At 43.0% G+C, this 15000-nt stretch overlaps 1 long non-coding RNA gene across 3 annotated transcripts in view; it reads right to left on the bottom strand.

Moving 5' to 3' along the window:
• Positions 1–15000, bottom strand: part of LOC135099884 (uncharacterized) — a 103671-nt gene that overhangs the window by 65081 nt on the left and 23590 nt on the right. The window lies entirely within an intron of this gene.

The raw sequence follows: 15000 nt of genomic DNA, 5'->3' as shown, positions 1-15000 counted from the left end.
ACACACACACACACACACACACACACACACACACACACACACACACACACACACACACATGATCGTATCAATCACTTCTTAGATGTGTTCTGATTTGAAATTACAGGATACGCTTTTACAAGAAGACTTGTCATTGATGTGTGTGTGTGTGTGTGTGTGTGTGTGTGTGTGTGTGTGTGTGTGTGTGTGTGTGTGTGTGTGTGTGTGTGTGTGTGTGTGTGTGTGTGCGTGTGTGTGTATGTGTTAATAATAATAATAATGATAATAATAATAAACGGTTTATTATTACGGCACTTTACAAACTGAAAATGTACAGAGGGGGTGAGGAAATACTTAACATTAATCCTAAAGCTAAAGTGTGTGTGTGTGTGTGTGTGTGTGTGTGTGTGTGTGTGTGTGTGTGTGTGTGTGTGTGTGTGTGTGTGTGTGACCCATGTACGAAAAATATAAAAAAGCATAATCTTCATAAAAAATAAATAAATAAAATAAACAGAATATGCCACTGATATGCCAATAGTCAGGTCATCCTTCCCTAAAGATGAGGAACTCCCCTCGCTTCCCCATCACAGTTCCTTCCCAACACTAAACTACCCCACAACCCACTCCCCCATACCAAGACACGCCCTCCCTTCCTTCTCAATCGCCGCCGCTTTTCCCCTCCCCTTCAACCTACCCTGGACTTGCCCCGAAGCTTCCTGCCATCCACCACAATCACGACCACTAATGCCCAGCAGCCCTCAGTCGGGGTGGCACGACGACCCCGTTCACGACTCCCCCCGCACTCCCGCACCCTTCAATCCGCCCCGGCCTTACTGCCGCCGCTGGGCCCTGACGACTGTTGTGCACGAACCTTGCAGTGTGTCTGTGTCTGTGTGTGTGTGTGTGTGTGTGTGTTATGGGCTAAACAAGAATTCATGTATCTCTTTACAGTTTTTTTTTTTGTCACGTTCTTTGTTCTGGCGCCTTTTTATCCGGAAATTTTCTATCAATTTCGCGCGTGTCGCCCAGCTGATCGATTACCCACTATGTATTACCTCACTTCTAGCGGCCGTCAATACAATCCCTCCCTGCTTTACGTGATGCACATGTGTTATGCAAAGGTCTGCATGCGCTTGCCCAAGTTGCTAAAGGTGAGGCTGGAATGACGTGTCTTTTTATAAATGTCATCCTTGAGATATTCAGCGTGTGCGCGCGCGTTGTAATTCACCTACTGATTTGACGGTCACATGCTGGACTCGTGATCGCCACCTACACCTCCTCGCAGACAGTTTAAGAGAGTGTATATAGTTCGATGGGTAAGGACGAGACCTTCCACATCCCATGCACGCCGTCCACCCACTCGCGAAGGAGAGCAACGGGCCGCTCGTCAGTAGAAGCCTTTGATTCCTGAGCGGGACGTGAACTTCAGTCTGCCAAGTGACAGGCGAGAAATGTATGACTAATCTAGCCAGCAATGTGTGTGTGTGTGTGTGTGTGTGTGTGTGTGTGTGTGTGTGTGTGTGTGTGTGTGTGTGTGTGTGTGTGTGTGTGTGTGTGTGTGTGTGTGTGTGTTCAGGTTACACTAAACCGAAGAAGCGGAAGAGTGCAGTAACACGTATAATCCAGTGAATGTTTCTACACGGTTTTTTTTTTTTTTCATCCCCCCTCCCCAGCTGCTAACTCTGTACAAGGGCCTTATCCGTCTATGTATGAAGTATGCTTCATGTATGAAGTATGCTGGGGGTGTTCCACTCATACCGCTCTTTTAGACAGGGTGGAACCAAAAGCTTTTCGTCTCAACTCCTCTCCTCTAACTGACTGTCTTCAGTCTCTTTCTCATCGCCGCAATGTTGCATCTCTAGCCATTTTCTATCGCTATTTTCATGCTAACTGTTCTTCTGATCTTGCTAACTGCGTGCCTCCCCTCCTCCCGCGGCCTCGCTGCACAAGACTTTCTTTTTTTTTTTTCATCCCTATTCTGTCCACCTCTCTAAAGCAAGAATTAACCAGTATTCGCAATCATTCATCCTTTTCTCTGGTAAACTCTGGAACTCCCTGCCTGCTTCTGTATTTCCACCTTCCTATGACCTGAATTACTTCAAGAGGGAGGTTTCAAGACACTTATCCTTCATTTTTTTTGACAACCGGTCCGGTCCTTCGGCCCCTTCAGTGGGTTTTTTTTTTTTTTATTAGATTTTTGTTGCCCTTGGCCGATGTCCCTCCTATTTTTTATTTAGTATTTATGGTCATGATTCATGCTGAACTGCGCTTTGATCTCCACATTAGCTTCGGACCTCCCTACATAAAAAAAAAAAAATGAATAAAAAGTTTTAAAGAAATAAATAAAATAAAATCTTTAAACTAAATCAATAAAATTAATTAATTTATATTTGATTCCATTTCCATTAGTCAAATATAAAACATATAAAAAGTACTGCACTGTACTGTTTCGCGGAGCATTAAAAAAATCAGATTTTATAAGAATACCACTTAAGTATTTTCTCAGTTTTCTAATAATGAAAAGTTAAATGCAATAAATTTTTCACGTTAGCGGAAATTTACTTCGCAGTTTATATTTGCTGGCGATATATTGAATTATTTTCTAAATGACTATACAAACACTCGCTAAATATTAAACTGATGTCCATTGATATTCATATTTTGAATTAAATGTTAATCCTACTAAACAAGTTACCTAAAAACACTTATAACTTTTTCGGGCAACTTTTCAAGCTTGCTGACAGCTAACAAGAAACTTCTAAAAAATTTAGTAAATTTCGCTCATTATACATTATAAGATAACGAGGTAAAATTACTGAATATTCAGAAGTATGCCTGAGTTTTCTGCAATATTCTATAGTGTGGTACGTACGGTGCTAAAAAGATATAGATAAAAGAATGAATAAATAAATAACATTATAACAATAATAAGATAAAATAAACAGTAAACAGGGCTTCTGCTCTCTCAGTGTTAGTGATACTGAAGTGACACCATTTGTGACTGAAAGAAGTGCTTTTACAATAGTTATCACACTAACTTACATAAGTAGTATTTCTCAAATGTCATAGGAAGTGTTTCACTTTTGGAGTCCGCGGTGGTACAAAATAGAATACAGCCACGATGAAATTATTGACGTGACTACATTTTTAGAGCAGTGATAAACTGTCATTTCTTTTATGCCAGACAACGGCGGGTACTTCAGCTCGTGCTGCCAGTCAAACCTTCTCGTTTCGTAAAGAATAAACTGATGAACAGAGACATGGACGAAAATTGATTCAGTCGATTACGTTTCATCACTTTATTCAAAGGTAAACCTTTTCAATTCACATTTTCATTATTAATAAAATGAATAGAAAATAATTCAGATTCAAGTCCAAAGACTGCTTCCATTTGTTGTAACGTTCATTTTGAGTTTGTGTCGGATACGTCAATGTTCCTAGAGAGAGAGAGAGAGAGAGAGAGAGAGAGAGAGAGAGAGAGAGAGAGAGAGAGAGAGAGAGAGAGAGAGAGAGAGAGAGAGAGAGAGAGAGAGAGAGAGAGTGAGTGAGTGAGTGAGTGAGTGTGTGTGTGTGTGTGTGTGTGTGTAACGAGTTCATAGCAGGAAGGACTAATGACCGCGAATTAGCACACGTCCACCACACTGAACCACATCCAGTCCTGAAGCATTTAGCTTCACTTGCCTCCACGAGTCAAGTACTGCAGATATTACCAGCACTGGCCATCACTGGCCGGGGCACGGAGGGAAAGGAAGACAAGTCCTTGCTACACATCACTTTGCAGTCACTCCAGAAATAAGTAAGCCTGAAAAGGAGGCAAAAAAAATTTCTCCTGAAAAGTAACAAACTAAACCATGAATGTGACTCTGCTGCGTTGTATTGTGTACCTGTATGGCATTACTGATAAGAGAAGATATACAATAAAACAAATAAAAAAATATATATAATAACATCAATAATGATGCTGTTGCTGTTTCTCCTGCTGCTGCTAATGATGATGATGATGATGATGATGATGATGAGGAGGAGGAGGAGGAGGAGGAGGAGGAGGAGGAGGAGGAGGAGGAGGAGGAGGAGGAGGAGGAGGAGGAGTAGCAGGAGGAGGAGGAGGAGGAGGAGGAGGAGGAGGAGGAGGAGGAGGATATAAAAAAACAGAACAAGAACAAGAAGAGTGACCCCCACTTGCGGGGGCGAGGTACTCAGGAGCATACACCACAGAAACCGAGAGTAGCGTTTACTAACCAATAAATGAACAATGTTTTGCAAGGAAATTACAAAAGGAACTATAATATTTTTTTTTTTTTTTACATAGTGCGTGGAAGTCTTTCCACACGACTCAAAATAATCTCTCTTATCTTGAAAATGAGCTGTGGAAGTATTGTACAATTCACACAACAGGATGTAGCAAGACGTGCACTTCCTCAACACTGGAGCAAAAATGTTAGAAATAAAACTTAAAGAAATTAAATTGAAGTATAAAATAAACACGTGCGAAATTCTTATCATTTTCGTGCAAAATTGCAATGACTTTTCCTGCTTGGGATTTTGTGTGATGTAAGCAATGGCTGACTTGGATGTTCACGACGCAACACCATTTGTTTCATTTGGTGAGGATGGGAGAAAAGTACCTGGGAAAGATATGGAAATTCATCATTACTGCTGCTGCCGCTGTTGTTGCTGTTATTATTACTACTAACTACTACTACCACTACTACTACTAATACTACTACTGCTGCTGCTGATGCTGCTGATGCTGCTGTTGCTGCAGCTACTTCTACTATTGCTGCTGCTGCTGCTGCTGCTGCTGTTGCTGCTACTGATGCTGCTGCTGCTGCTACTACTACTACTACCACTACTACTATTATTACTACCAGCTACTACTACTAATGGTACTACTTATACTACTTATAGTGGTACTTCTATTACTACTACTACTACTGCTGCTGCTGCTGCTGCTGCTGCTGCTCCTGCTCCTGCTCCTCCTCCTCCTCCTCCTCCTCCTCATCCTCATCCTCCTCCTCCTCCTCCTCCTCCTCTTCCACGTCCTCCTCCTCCTCTTACTACTACTACTACTACTACTGCTGCTGCTGCTGCTGCTCCTCTTCCTCCTACTACTACTACTACTACTACTACTACTACTACTAGTACTCCTGTTTTTTTTTTTTTTATGTAGGAAGGGCACCGGCCAAGGACAACAAAACTGCAATAGAAAAAAAAAAAAAGGCCCACTGAGCTACCGGTCCCCGAACAGAGTCGAAAGCGTTAGTCAAAAATTACAGGATAAGTGTCCTGACACCTACCTCTTGAAAGAGTTCAAGTCAAAGGAAGGTGGAAATACAGAAGCAAGCAGAGAGTTCTAGAGTTTATTAGAGAAAGGGATGAATGATTGAGAATACTGGTTAACTCTTGCATTAGAGAGGTGGACAGAAGAGGGGTGAGAGAAAGAAGAAAGTCTTGTGCAGCGAGGCCACGGGAGGAGGGGAAACATGTAGTTAGCAAGATCAGAAGAGCAGTTGGCATGAAAATTGCGGTAGAAGACAGCTAGAGATGCAACATTGCGGCGATGAGAAAGAGGCTGAAGACAGACAGTTGGAGGAGAGTTTATAAGACGAAAAGCTTTTGATTCCACCCTGTCTAAAAGAGCGGTACGAGTGGAATCCCCCCCAAGACATGTGAGGTATGTATGAAGAATACTGGTTAACTCTTGCTTTAGAGAGGTGGAGAGTTGGAAAGGCATGTAGTTAGCAAGATCAGAAGAGCAGTTAGCATGAAAATAGCGGCAGAGGATAGCAACTTTGCAGCGATGAGAAAGAGGGTGAAGACAGTCAGTTAGAGAAGAGGAGTTGATAAAATGAAAAGCTTTTGAATCCACCCTGTCTAAAAGAGCGGTACGAGTGGAACACCCCCATATATGTGAAGTATACTCCATACACGGACGGATAAGGCCCCTATACAGTTAGCAGCTGAGTGGGGTTGAGAAAAACTGGCGGAGATGGCTCAGAACGCCTAAGCTAGAGAGATAAGATGTGAAGTTTCCAGTTTAGATTATAAGTAAAGGACAGACCAAGGATATTCAATGTAGAAGAGGGGGACAGTTGAGTGTCACCGAAGAGTGGATAGTTGTCTGAAGGTTATGTCGAGTTGATAAATGGAGGAACTGAGTTTTTTTTTAGGCATTTAACAATACTACACTACTAAGTTTACTCTGTCCCAATCAAAAATTTTAGAGAGATCAGAAATCAGGCGTTCTGTGGCTTCCCTGCATGAGCTGTTTACTTCCTGAAAGGTTGGACGTCTGCGAAAAGACGTGGAAAAGTGTAGGGTGGTATCATCGGCGTATGAGTGGATAGGACAAAAAGTTTGATTTAGAAGATCATTGATGAATAACAGGAAGAGAATGGGTGACAGGACAGAACCTTGAGGAACACCACTGTTAATAAATTTAGAAGAACAGTGACTTACCACAACACCAATAGAGCGGTCAGAAAGCAAACTTGAAATGAAGTTGCATAGAAAAGGATAGAAGCTGTAGAAGGGTAGTTTGGAAAAAAAAATAAATAAATTTGTGCCAGACTCTATCAAAAGCTTTTGATATGTCCAAGGCAACAGCAAAACTTTCACCAAAATCTCTAAAAGAGGATGACCAAAATTCAGTAAAGAGAGTCAGAAGATCACCAGTAGAGCGACCTTGACGGAACCCATACTGGCGATCAGACAGAAGATTTTGAAGTGATGAAGATTGGGAAGAGATAGATGTTTAAGAATCTCCCTGTTTGAGAATTGATTCAAAACTTTAGATAAGCAGGAAATTAAAGCAATAAAACGGTAGTTTGAGTGATTAGAACGGTCACCTTTTTTAGGAACAGACTGAATACAGGCAAACTTCCAACAAGAAGGAAAGGTAGATGTTGATAGACATAGCTGAAAGAGTTTCACTAGGCAAGGTGCAAGCACGGAGGCACAGTTTCGGAGAACAACAGGAGGGACCCCGTCATGTCCATAAGCCTTCCGAGGGTTTAGGGCAGCGAGGGCATGGAAAACATCACTGCGAAGGATTTTAATGAGTAGCATGAAATAGTGAGGGGGTGGAGAGAGAGGGAGGAACAAGCCCTGAATCATCCAAGGTAGAGTTTTTAGCAAAGGTTTGAGCAAAGGGTTCAGCTTTAGAAATAGATGAGATGGCAATGGTGTCATCAGGTTGAAATAAAGGTGGAAAAGAAAGAAGCAAAGTTATTAGAGATGTTTTTGGCGAGGTGCCAGAAGTCACGAGGTGAGTTAGATCTTGAAAGATTTTGACATTTTCTATTAATGAAGGAGTTTTTGTCTATTTGGAGAACAGACTTGGCATGGTTCCGGACAGAAATATAAAGTACATGAGATTCAGGTGATGGAAGGCTCAAGTACCTTTTGTGAGCCACCTCTCTATCATGAATAGCACGAGAACAGGCTGTATTAAACTAAGGTTTGGAAGGTTTAGGTCAAGATAAAGAATGAGGAATGTACGCCTCCATGCCAAACACTATGACCTCTGTTATGCGCTCAGTACATTGAGATGGGTATCTGACACAGCAGTAGTCATTCCAAGGAAAATCAAAATAATGCCTCCTTAGATCCCCAAATTAGCAGAGGCAAAACGCCAGAGGCACCTCCGCTTTGGGAGATCCTGAGGAGGGATTGGAGCAATAGGACAAGATACAGATATGATATTGTGATCGGAGGAGCCCAACGGAGAAGACAAGGTAACATCATAAACTGAAGTATTAGAGGCTAGGAAAACTCGGAAGATTCTAGAGTGTGGGCATGAGAGCAGGTTAAGTCGTTGCGTAAGTAGACGCAACATCCAGCTTTGGATTGAAAATGAGGATAGAGAAAGTAAGAGAGAACAGAAAAGGGGCTAGTGTCAGTTGCCTCAGACACCTCACATGTATTTCAGTAAGGAAAAGAAGACGAGGTTTAGTAGGGAAGAGGTGATTGAAAATTAGATCCAAGGCCGTAAATGTTGCATAAGTTCATGAAGAAAAAATTGAGTTGGGGTGTCAAGACACTTAGGGTCGATACCAGAAGAGCAGTCCGACCTGGGGTCATTTGTGGTCCCCTCCCCAGATGGGGACTCCGAGGCGAAATTCTACTACTACTAGTACTTTTACTACTACTACTACTACTACTGCTACTACTACTACTACTACTACTACTACCATTACGAGTACTTCTACTACTACTACTAATGCTACTAGTACTGCTACTACTACTTCTATTATTACTAATACTACTACTACTAGTACTGCTACTACTACTACTGTTACTACTATTACTACTAATACTAATACTACTGCTACTACTATTACTATTGCTACTACTGCTACTACTACTAATACTTCTACTACTATTACTTCTACTACCACTGCTAACGCAGCAACATAACACCAATATCATTGCTTTGTTCACATTTTTCAGCTCCCTTAAAAGCCACAACACTTCAGCCGCACCACACTCGTCACAAGCGCACCTCGTACCCACAACATCTTAAACTATAACAACACCTGCGAAGTCGTAAGCGGAGTCAGTAGTCTGCTGTTACAGTAATACTGGTAATACGTTGTAACAGCAGCGTGCGCGTGCGCTCATACACACACACACACACACACACACACACACACACACACACACACACACACACACACAGAGGAGACGGGGAGCGGGGGCCAGGATTATACCTTAACCGTTATCATTAATCCTTCCAGCATCAACAATAACATAGTGGCAATAACATTTCAATTTCTACCTTCATCACCTATCCTAGCCTCCTAACCATTACTAAGCTCTTACATGACCCTTCATATAAAAATAGGTCCTGTAAGGCAAGGCACACTCGTCTGCACTGATACCAAGTTTTTAGTCAGCTCCTGGGTCGCCGACCAGGCTGATCAGAAACACGGACCATGCATTGTCTGCTCTGGTGCCAACGAACATCCCCTCAGTCACCACAGCTGCCAGCCAGGACCATCACGAGTGCCATTACCCCAAGGACAGTATTACTACGGGTCAGATCAGCCGAGAGATAGCATGCATTTAACACAGCGAAGCTACACCACCCCGGCACCTGCCACACACTGCAAAAGGGAGCAACAACAACAGCAACAACAACAAGCAAACAGTAAAGATAATATATAAATTGTCGTTTGAATACGATTTACCCAGTCACTTCTCATACACACACACACACACACACACACACACACACACACACACACACACGAGTACACCTACTAGAAAAATCATGAAGATTATTAATACCATCATTATCATTATCCTCATTACTGTATCATCACCACGTACAGAAAGGGGCGATAGAGAAGTAATCGTCTGCACGGTGACAGCAAGGACGGGAGCGACACATGCCAAACAAATATTGCATGACCACTTTTTTTTCGTACGCATGCGCTTACGTGTGTGTGTGTTTGTGTGTGTGTGTGTGTGTGTGTGTGTGTGTGTGTGTGTGTGTGTGTGTGTGTGTGTGTGTGCTCGTCCTTGAACTTGCAGGTGTCGGCGTCACTCAGGCCGGGACGGAGATCGAGCTATTGATTATTATACAACGCGGCGGCCCCCTCCTTCCCGGAAGCCGTGACTCACGTACACACGCACACACTCATACACGTATACATACATACATTCAGGCATACATACATAGATTCAGACATTCATGAAAGATGATGAAGATGGTTTATTCAGGTGAGATTCAAGTCGAAAGTATATCAACATGTCCGTTCGTGTGTAAATATGAATTGTATTCTAAAGGTATGTTTGTTATTTTCTCTCTCTCTCTCTCTCTCTCTCTCTCTCTCTCTCTCTCTCTCTCTCTCTCTCTCTCTCTCTCTCTCTCTCTGAAAAAAAAACCCTATACTTTTCTTACCTTTCTTTTTTATTATATCTCATGCAATAAAACGATGCACACACACACACACACACACACACACACACACACACACACACACACACACACACACACACACCTGACCATTAATAGAATTGGCCTCATTACCTGGTGGCCACCTGTCAGCGGGGGCCAGGGGCACACAGGTATACGACAATTGACTCCACAGGGACGTGACACGTGAGACCAAACAGGTGAGGCACTTAATTGTCAGGTGTATCGACTCAGATGAACGAACCTTAGTCCCGGTGTTCATTTATCATATTGTGAATGCAGACATAAGAACACGTATCTAAAAACTACTACCACTACCACTACTACTAATACTACTACTGCTACTACTACTTCTACTACAGCGGAGACTAATACAGAAGCGACTGTTTCATAAGTTACGTATTTAGTTTTTGTGGTGTGGTTGTAATCGAGGAGCGGCGGTGGTGGTGGTATTGTTAGTGTAATGGTGTTATAGACTAGATGATATGAGGTAGTAGTAGTAGTAGTAGTAGTAGTAGTAGTAGTAGTAGTAGTAGTAGTAGTAGCAGTAGTAGTAGTAGAGGCAGAGAGGGGACAATGATACATACAATGAGAAACAAAAAGAATGAAAGAAAGCAAGAAAGAAAAAGAAAGAAATAAAACAAAAAAAGTAGACAAGAAAATTAACAAAGAAAAATGAAAGAAAAAACGAACAATTATGAAAAATCTGAGAAATTTTAAAAGGTATAACAGACATGAATTAACTATTATATTATTAATTGCATTAGTAGTAGTAGCAGTTGTAACAGTAGCAGCAGCAGCAACAGCAGCAGTAGTAGTAGTAGTAGTAGTAGTAGTAGTAGTAGTAGTAGTAGTAGTAGTAGTAAAAGTAATATATTGCTGCTATAAATCTTGACTAAAAAAAAAGTAAATTTATGAAACACGTTACAGAAAGAAGTGGACACAAAAACTAGAAATCCCAACTCTCGAAACCGCTAAATTATCCTGTGTATTCAATCGTATTTCACTTTATTCTATTTGTCTTATTCGGTACGGCATTTTTTTATTGTTTCCTTATATCTCTCTTCTCCTAGTCTGCCTCTCTCCGTGTTTAACAAAGGACAAACCCTCCGTATAAAGTAAATTACCAGTTTTATTATCCTTGCAAAAACAACTGATGTGTGTGTGTGTGTGTGTGTGTGTGTATTTATCTTTTTCCTTCAACCTTCAATTTGCACAGCTTCTACCATATGTTATGCACCATATGTCAATGTTACAAGCCCGTTTAGTTGCAGTGTGTGTCAGCGTGCGTACACATATATTAATGAAAAAAAATAATAATAATAATAATTATGAACACGGTGGCGATGGGTTTCTTTTAATTTTCTCTGGTTCGCCATGCACGTGTTGACAACTAAACACAGCGGCAGTAACATTAGGGCGGGTGTGGGATGGCGGCGGCGAGTAAATTCATGAATCTCAATGAACTATATTTAGTGGTCTCGTGCATGTCTGCGTGTCGGCCAACCCCCCCAATCTCCCCCAACAGATCCATACACCCCACCCCCTTCCCCTCCCAACCCCTCATCTGGAAATTGACCCGTCATTCCACAGAGACATCCCCCCTCCCCCACCCTCCCGTACCTCCCCTCCTCTCCCCCAGCACGCAGTGGCCCTGTGCCAACCATAAATCAACACACGACCAGCCCACAACCCGACATTATTCCGTATAAATTATAATGACTGCTATAATGACCACCTCACACACACACACACACACACACACACACACGTCGCAGCCACCGCAGCAGCAACAGCAGAAACAAGAGTCACACAAGAGAAAGAAAGGAATATGCACCATTTTTTTTTTTCACTTGCAGCGCTTTCTCAGACTAGCGTCTAACAGAAAACATAAATTTTTAATACAGTATCGTTTTGTGGCCGCCATAAGGCAAGAAAGGAAAAAAAAAAATCTGTTAAGAATTATCGTACCAGCCGGCGCTCGCCCCCCTCCCCGCCCCCTTCTACCTGGACAAAGGCGCCCGTGCCCCGCCGTTGCCAGACCCACGATGATCCTCGCCAAACTAACACGGCAGGTCCTTGCACCACACTGCCTCGCCGCAATACCCAGTCCATTGTACCCACTCCCTGTACCTGCCGCGGTGGTGTCTCCCGCCCCTCCCGTGGTCGATGCACCTTTCTTTTACTCAGCTATTCAGGGAGGCGTCTCATAGAAACTAAATAAAAAAAGAACGCTTGGAAGACTGGTGGCGGTAATCAAATCTGCCGAGCGCCACGATTGGCTGGCTAACATGACGTGGACCGCCTAGGAAAAGGTTACCTCACATCCCCCAACAAAAATTATATTTCTCGTGACTTTTCAAATCTATATAGTGATTATAGTGACAGCAAACGAAACACGACTTGGAGGCACGACGAGGGCGCGTCCCTCCACAACCAACACAGCTCCTGACGACGTGATATCATCGCTGCGACGTTCACGGCGGGTGACATTCACAAGCCGATGTTCTGTGAGCGAAGCGATGCGGAAGGTCTCGCTCGCCGTTCAGGCCGGGTCATGCAAGCGTCAGGAGGCATTGGGCCAAGCGAGCCTCGTCCGAACACGTCAAGGTTAGGAGTGACCTGCAGCATGCGAAGCACAGCAGCACCGAAGCACCATTCACACTGCCCTACATGATCCATCACGTGCCACACACAAACCACGTCGCCTCACGGCCTGCACCACCACGCCGGGCAATGATGTGGTCGGGGACTGCACCCTAATGCCACACATCATCAAAGCGACGACTCGACAATGTAATTCTCAGACAATTAAATATTTCTCTCTCCATCACTTCCTAAGAACCTTTCGTGTTGATTGATCTATTCTAACCTAATCATAAAAGTGTTTTAACCTGGTGTAATTAAAAAGACAAACTTTAACACTTGTTTGTCTCGCCGACAGAAAATAAACCATGCGAAAATACATTTAGGGATTATATAAACGTAAAACATCAATATCAGCAGCGACATGGCCAAAATAATGTAGCTCCATCTTCCATATTCAAATAAAACAAACAAAAGGGACGATCTAAGGTAAATAAAATCTATGAGGAAAGAGAAGGAATCAAATGAGGACCTGTCAGTCACCCAAGCTACACTTGGGTTAAGTTAGGTAAGTTAGGTAGATAACGTAACGTAACCTAACCAACCGATCCGAAGTGTAGCTGGGGTGACTCATCTTTCCAGGACTCCCTCAAAAAAAGTGCCGTGTTAACCTACCCGCAGTTTTCCCAAGGCGACGGCCTCTGCGGCAAGCCAAGTCAGTATGCATGACCCCCATTACCATCAACAAAAACAAAACAAGAAGCGTACTCGTATCATTTCGCCTCCTTACGAAAGACCCCAAAGCACGTTACGAGATCGATGTTAAGAGCGGTGAATGGCGGCACTACGGGAGTTCCTGCTGGGAAGTGGCTGTGCGTCCTGAAATAGCCTTCGTGTGGCCATTGTGTAGTGTTGTGATGAGTTTAAGTGTTATTATGGAGGTTGAGGTATCGCGATGGTAATAGGCACTGCATTAGTTCCGGCTACTTTATCAATGGCAGGTGTCGTAACCGTGGGACGCAGGTGTTGGGGTATCGATAAGGAGGGTCAAGTAAGTAGTGGTGGTAGTGGTGGCGGTGGTTCCTGCTGCAAGTGGCCAGTGTTGCGGTGATGGCTGGCCTGGGGCGCGCCGCGGTAGTACTGTTTCAGCTATTGTGGCTTCTCATACTTCACCCTTTTTACTACTAGACGATGCTTCCCACGAACACCTGCAGCTCTTAAGATACTTATTTTGTACTAGAGTATTTAAAAAGATAAAAAAAAAAAAACTAAGTTAGGTCTCTGTGTGTGTGTGTGCTGTGTGTGTGTGTGTGTGTGTGTGACCTTGCAAATTATCTTTTACAGCCTTCTGGATGTTAACAAATGACGACCACAGTAGTAAATGGAGTCATAAAATCGTATGAAGCAAGATACGAGTATGGTTCCGAAACACCGGTGAATCATCTAGCAATAGTTCAAATCTATTACTGCCTTTTTTTTTTTCTTTAATAATCTAGGGTTACTTTAATGAAATAACGCGTCTTGCTGTCATTAGCTATACCATTCAAAGGCTATAAAGACCTGTAAAGTCAAGGAGGTGTTACAGATTCTATGAGAACCACTAAGTTTTGCAGTAATGGTAAGTGTTGCCTTGACCTTGTGATAACTCTGAGGATCGTAGTTACGGCAAGTCGAGGGTTCTTTTCTCCGTTACATTTTCCTGGTTATTGCCTCTATGCCTTGTTCGCCCTTGCATCGCGTGGCCACTCTTTCCTTCCTTGCCTCAACGGTTGCATTCCCTCCAACCACTGTGTTATTGGGTACTCTCCTCTTTTTCTTGCTATTTATAATACATTCCGTTTTATTAAACACACACACACACACACACACACCTCTACTTATCCTTTGCTTTCTCCTCGTTTTGCTGATCTTTTACCTTTTCACTTCACACATTCACTTTTCTTCCACTTCCTTCCAGTTTTTTTTCCTCGACCTGCCACCAATTTAAGAAAACTGCTCAGGTCATGCAGTTGGTTCGTAAACTCACACAAACACCAGTTACAGACCTTTCAAAACATAAATCATGCCAGACTTTATGCTGCCTATCAGACGAATAAAACACGTCTGGAAGTGTGACCCACGCAGCGACACCCTTCCCCCCCCGCGCTCACCCCCTTATGACCCCCGCGTGCAGGGCCACAGAGCTGAGTCAGGCGGGTGAGAAATGCTTGAATGTGCATGTTGGGGCGGCAAGGAGACAGAGGCGAGGGAGGTGCGGTGGGGAGCTTAGTTTCTATTATTAGAGCGCCCTCCCGCTCCCGTCTAATACAGGTGAGTGTACATACGTGTGTTGCAGGTGATGCAATAACGAATTTCATTTTGTAATAGGTTTAAGTTTAAACTTTCGTTTTCTTTGTCTGTCGCCACATTTACTTTGTGAAATTATATACTGAATAAATCATGGACCTTTCTAAACCACACGAAGCCTTACATGGACAATAAGCATAGCCTCGTCACCATCACTTCGAGTGTGA

This window comes from Scylla paramamosain, chromosome 4, assembly GCF_035594125.1.
Source record: "Scylla paramamosain isolate STU-SP2022 chromosome 4, ASM3559412v1, whole genome shotgun sequence".
NCBI lineage: Eukaryota > Metazoa > Arthropoda > Malacostraca > Decapoda > Portunidae > Scylla > Scylla paramamosain.
This window is presented reverse-complemented; position numbering and strand designations above follow the sequence as displayed.